The following is a 6,313-nucleotide window of genomic DNA, read 5'->3' as shown; positions in this document are numbered from 1 at the left end:
TTCTACACGGCGTGCCGGTGTCTGCGACGAAGCCCTCTCCACACTGGCCCTGGGCGGTACTACTCCTGAGGACTCCCCTCTTCTCAACCAAATCAAAGCCTTCGTTCGTAAAGAGATCGCTCGCCAGCTGTCCCTCATATCCCATTTTCAAGACCCCGCCCGTCAAGTTCCTGACTCGACCCCGTCTTTGGCTCCTACCATTCGCTGTGTCGTGCAAGACCAAGTCGGCTGATCTGCTACCGTCCAGCCCTGTGCCCGCGCCTGTGACCGCACCCCTGACGTACGCCCAAGCGGTGGCCAGGCCACGACATACGCCTGCACCCGATTCCTACCAGGCCATCCCTTCTTTCCGTCCTCCGCCGCCGTCTGAGCCCCCGTCTCAAGCTTCGTTCTCAAGGGTTCGCCCACATCCTACCAATCCCTGGCGTACTGCGGACAACCGACCCATCTGTTACGCCTGTGGTCTGCCCGGCCATGTCGCGCGGCTTTGCCGCCAGCGCCTTCCGCCTTCTCGACCTGATCTGCGCTCCTATCCGTACGATGCTGAACTATCCTCACCGAGAAGGCCTTCTGGTCCCCCCTTTGTTTCCCCTGATCGCCAAATTTACACCACTCGCCGATCGCCTTCCCCTCGACGCCGTTCCCCTTCCCCGATGCTGCGACGTTCTAGCTCCGCGCTTGAGGGAAACTAACAGCCGCAGTTCCGGGGGCAAGAACTGCGCTTGTTTCGAACTCCTCAAGTCCTCCGTGTCGTCCTGCTAATGTAATCGTAGTGTTCGTGGAAGGTGCCAAGGTTCTCGCCCTCGTCGACACGGGCGCTGCAGTATCTGTCATAAGTGAAGCTCTCTGCCGCCGACTCCGCAAAGTGACTACCCCACTTTCTGACTTTTCGCTTCGCACCGCCTCATCACAGCGCATTCATCCCTCAGCCGCATGTACGGCCCGTGTCCTCATTCAAGATGTTTTGTACACCATCGAGTTTATTGTGTTGTCTCACTGCTCACACGACATCATCCTGGGATGTGACTTCCTTTCGACTCATCGTGCCGTTATTGATTGCGCTCGAGCTGAAATCGCCTTTTCTCCGCTGTGTGACGCTTCCTTTTGCGACGTACCTACGCAGTCTGCCAAACTTGTGGTCGCGACTGATACCGACATTCCTCCGTTTTCTGCTGCCCTCGTGCCGCTCTCCTGTGTCGGCGTCCCTCATTCAACTGTTTTCTTCACGCCTTCCGAAACCGCTTCCCGCCATCCCTGCCTCCTGCTTCCCATTGCTGTTCTGACGATCGACCATGGACGAAGTGCAATTTACGTCTCTAACCCATCTTCGTGCCCGTCAGCAGTGCTCCGAGGTGAATGCCTCGGGCGTGTTGAAGAACTTGATTCCTGCCTTCCCTACCCTATTCTTGATACCACCGCTTCCTTCGATGTCGATGTGCTCAGCTCTTGTGATGTTAAGAATGATCCACCGCCCTCCGACGTCTTCCACCGTGCCATCGACGCCGACCTTCCACCCGCGCTACGTGATCAACTCGTCGCCCTCCTCCAGCGCTTCAGTTCTTCTTTCGATCTTCCTCAGACTGCCTTGGGCCGTACGTCTGTCGTTGCGCACACCATCGACACCGGTACACACGCCCCTCTTCGCCAGCGCCCCTATCGTGTCTCAGCTTCTGAGCGTCGCGTCATTTCTGATCACGTGGACGACATGCTCCGTCGGGGTGTCATACAGCCCTCCCACAGTCCCTGGGCGTCTCCTGTTGTGTTGGTAAAAAAGAAAGATGGTTCCATCAGGTTCTGTGTTGATTACCGCCGGCTCAACAACATCACACGCAAGGACGTCTATCCCCTGCCACGAATCGATGACTCCCTGGACTGCTTGCAGGGAGCTGAGTATTTCTCCTCGCTGGATTTGAAGTCAGGCTACTGGCAGGTGCCCATGGCTGACGCTGATCGTTTAAAAACTGCCTTCATAACACCTGACGGCTTATATGAGTTCAACGTCATGCCGTTTGGCCTTTGCAACGCCCCGGCAACTTTCGAACGCCTGATGGACACTATCCTTAGTGGACTCAAGTGGGAGAGTTGTCTTTGCTATCTCGATGACATCGTCGTCTTTTCTGCGGACTTTTCTTCTCATCTCATCCGCCTCGAGCGCGTTCTGACTTGTCTTACTGACGCTGGGCTCCAGATGAATTTGAAAAAGTGCCGCTTTGCTGCCCGACAACTCACCATTTTAGGACATGTAGTCTCTAAAGACGGCATTCTTCCGGACCCCGCCAAACTTCGTGCAGTTGCCGAATTTCCGAAGCCCACCTCACTGAAGCAGCTCCGTAGCTTCGTTGGCCTTTGCTCTTACTTCGGTCGCTTCATCTTGAATTTCGCCGCGATCATCGCTCCTCTGACCCAGCTACTCGCAGGCAGCTCCAACCACTCCGCTTGGACGCCTGCTTGCGATGACGCCTTCGAGACCTTGCGCCGCCTTTTGGTTTCGCCTCCCATCCTGCGCCACTTTGACCCGACTGCGCCTACTGAGATCCACACTGACGCCAGCGGAACTGGACTGGGTGCCGTTCTCACTCAACGCAAACCTGGCTTCCGTGAATATGTGGTCGCCTACGCCAGTCGGACCTTGAGCAAATCGGAGGCCAACTATTCTGTTACCGAACGAGAATGTTTGGCCATCATTTGGGCCATTGGAAAATTTCGTCCCTATGTCTACGGTCGCCCGTTCTGTATAGTAACCGACCACCATGCCCTGTGCTGGCTGGCCTCTCTCAAAGACCCGTCAGGCCGCCTAGCTCGCTGGGCTCTGCGATTGCAGGAGTATGACATTGATGTCATTTACCGCTCTGGCCTCAAGCATAATGATGCGGACGCTCTTTCCCGCTCGCCGCTACCTAGTGCTTCATCGCTTGCTCCTGTGTCTGCTTACGACTTGTCCTCGCTTGCCACTGCCGACATGTCCACCGAGCAGCGGAAAGACCCTTGGATCGCCACTCTTATTAACTTCCTTTCGAGTCCTACGACTGATAATTCGTCCCGTTCCCTCTTACGTCAAGCCCGTCACTTTTCTATTCGGGACGCTCTCCTCTATCGTCGCAATTACCTGTTCGACGGACGCAAATGGCTCCTAGTGATCCCCCGCCATCTACGCACCGACATTTGCGCCGCTTTCCATGCGGACCCCCATTGTGCTGTTACGGCTCGAGGTAGCGTGGCCAGATGTTGTTGCACCAAGGGGGCTCGTACAGGATGATGAACAATCTGAAGCTTCGAATGGTTGGAGATTACAAAAACAAGCAGATTTAATGGCAAGAAACTGAGACACTTATTTACAAAAATTTCCAAAAGAAGAACAAGGAATCAAAATTTAAGAGTTCATAGCGTCGAGCGTCTGGATGAGCCTGATACCCAAGGCTCAGAGCCACTGGATGAACCTATTACCGAAGGTCCAGAGCGTTCGTGCCCACTTTGGTCGCAGGTTATATAGCCCAAGGCTCCGCCCTTTCACCAGGCGACAATCCATCGCGACACAAAAGATCGGCACTAGCACCGCCATCGAAGACCTTTTGAGCCCTCTCACTGGGCGGTAACTCATCGTGGCACAAAAGATCGCCACCACACGTCACAGACGCAGCTGGCCAAGACACCTGTTGAGAGCACGCGCGTGGGAACTGGCGAGGATGAAGATAAGGCCGCACCACTGTAGCACTGACTTGGCCGCTCGCGTCCATCAAACACAGGTGTGGCAGGATGACGTCAGAGACGCAGCTGGCTAAGACACCTGTGGAGAGCCCGCACGTGGGAACTGGCAAGGAAGATGGCTAAGTCCGCATTCCTATAGCATTGTGTCCTGTTGACGTCACAGCCGCAGCTGCGCAGGCTTCCTCTGATTCGTTCCGGGTTTTTTTTTTCAAGACGAGGGACACCCTTTCTTCTCCTGTCGTCGGGTGCTTCTCGAAGGGGAGGTCGTTTTCGCCGAGCCGAGTGTGGGAAGAGCCTCGTCGGCCACTTCCCAGAAGGTCACCCTTTTCTGTGAGGTCATCGTGGGGTCAAGTTGAAGTCAAACGACCCGTCAAAATTGCCGCTACGTTGAATCTCCCTCCGCTTCATCTCGGGTCTCAAGATGGGTCGTAACAGTGCCCACGGCGGCGTGTTGAAAACCTATACGCGTCTGCGTCTCCGATTCTACTGGCGTGGCATGTACCGCTTTGTTCGCCACTTTGTGCGATCTTGCCCATCCTGTCAACGGCGTAAATGTCCGCCTCACACCTCGCCTGCTCCACTGCAGCCGTTACCCTGCCCTGCCCGCCCGTTTTACCGCGTTGGCATAGACCTCTACGGCCCCCTCCCTCCCACTCCCGCTGGTCACCGCTGGATTATCGTGGCCGTGGATCATCTCACACGTTATGCTGAAACGTCTCCATTACCATCTGCCTCCGCCCGCGACGTGGCTTCCTTTCTTCTAAAGAACCTGATTCTTCGCCATGGTGCTCCTCAAGAACTGCTCAGCGACCGTGGACGCGTATTCTTGTCTGACGCTCTTGAGGCCCTCCTCAAGGAATGCCGCATTATCCATCGAACCGCTTCGTCTTACCACCCTCAGACCAACGGCCTGACCGAGCGTTTCAACCGAACCCTCAGTGACATGCTGTCCATGTACGTCGACGCCAACCACTCCAACTGGGACCAAGTTCTTCCCTTCGTCACCTACGCATATAACACTGCGACACAAACCACCACTGGATTCTCTCCCTTCTTCTGTACGGCCGCGAGCCCCCCTGCACGATGGATACTCTTCTTCGCTACCGACCCGACATTTCCGAGTCCACGCCACTGTCCGACGCTGCCAGGTACGCCGAAGAATGCCGCCAGCTTGCTCGCTCGTTTACCACGCAGACCCAGTGGCAGCAAAAACATGACCGCGACACTTCCGCGGCCTCTACCTCCTACCCTGACGACTCCCTTGTGTGGCTCTGGGTGCCTCCCACAACTCCCGGCCTTTCGCGAAAACTGCTGCATCGGTATCATGGTCCCTACCGGGTTCTCAAGCAAACATCTCCGGTCAATTATATTGTTGAGCCTGTTGCACCCGCTGCGGACTTGCGTCGCCGTGGCCGCGAAACCGTCCACGTCGACCGACTGAAGCCGTACTACGACCCCTCTGTTCTTCCTTCCCCTTAAGACGCCAGGATGGCTCCTTTTCACTCGGGGAAAACTGTAGTGTGCCAACTGTGACAGGTTCCGCTACCGCCATGCGCCGACACTGCGCTGCGCCTGACGACGACAAAGTTATGCACCGACACTACGCTGCGCCTGACGACGACGAAGTTGCCCCGCTCTCTTGGTGCTGGCTTCGCCCGTCTACGCTGCCAGATCCTGCACGGCGGTTCGATCTCTTGAGGACGCCTAATAAACGCACCCCTACAATATATATACCATGATGTTAGGGGAAAAATCCTTCTTCGAAGCGCAGCGCCGGTGGATTTCTTTTTTTCGAGTGGTCATTTTCGGGTGGACACGATCTGCCGATCTGCCGACACGCTCTGCCTGCAGGCTCTGTACACGCCACTCATGACACAAGAAATGCTTTCGCATTAAAAGCTCTTCCAGTATCGAGTTGGTATTTTAAAAGTGCCGGCGTGCCAACAACACGCATGCGCTGTGGTATGGACACAGTAAGGTAATTGTTTTCATAAAAAAAAGGGTTTTGCCTCGTCCTTCTCGTCTCATTTTTCTCTCCCGCGGAAAGCTATACCTGCTTGTGCATAGAAAAACACTAGATGCCAAAAAAAGGGGGGGGGGGGGGGGGAGAGAATTTTAGTATAAAACGGAGGAAGAAACGAGAAGGAAAGTTCGTGCGACGAAATTATTTATTTTGTTCTCTTTTTTCTAAGACAATGGCATCTATGTGGTTCCGATGGAGGGCTGGTCCACCACTGCGCGCATCGGGACATGCCACTGCAGAGAATGGGAGAAAAATTGAGTTATAAGCGCGCGTGTTCAGAATATAACACGGCTACAAATAAGCAAAAGCTTGCGCGCTGCGACAATACTTTATTTATCTAAAGTCACTTAAAGCCCGCGTACTCCAGGGACGGAAAAGTTTTTCGTGTCTTTTCCACCCCACAGCTGGGCAGAACGACACCGTCGCCGGACCCAAGTCGACCGTGCGCTCACCATGCAAAATGCCGGTAGGCAATGTGCCTGTATCCATTGAATAATAATCTATAAAATGCCACCAAAACTACGTCTTGTCTGCTTTTAAAATAATTTATTACTCGAATATCTTGCGCGTTCAGGCCTCTAACGT

Source organism: Amblyomma mixtum, chromosome 3 (genome assembly GCF_055824585.1).
Source record: "Amblyomma mixtum isolate Tamu chromosome 3, ASM5582458v1, whole genome shotgun sequence".
NCBI lineage: Eukaryota > Metazoa > Arthropoda > Arachnida > Ixodida > Ixodidae > Amblyomma > Amblyomma mixtum.
This window is presented reverse-complemented; position numbering follows the sequence as displayed.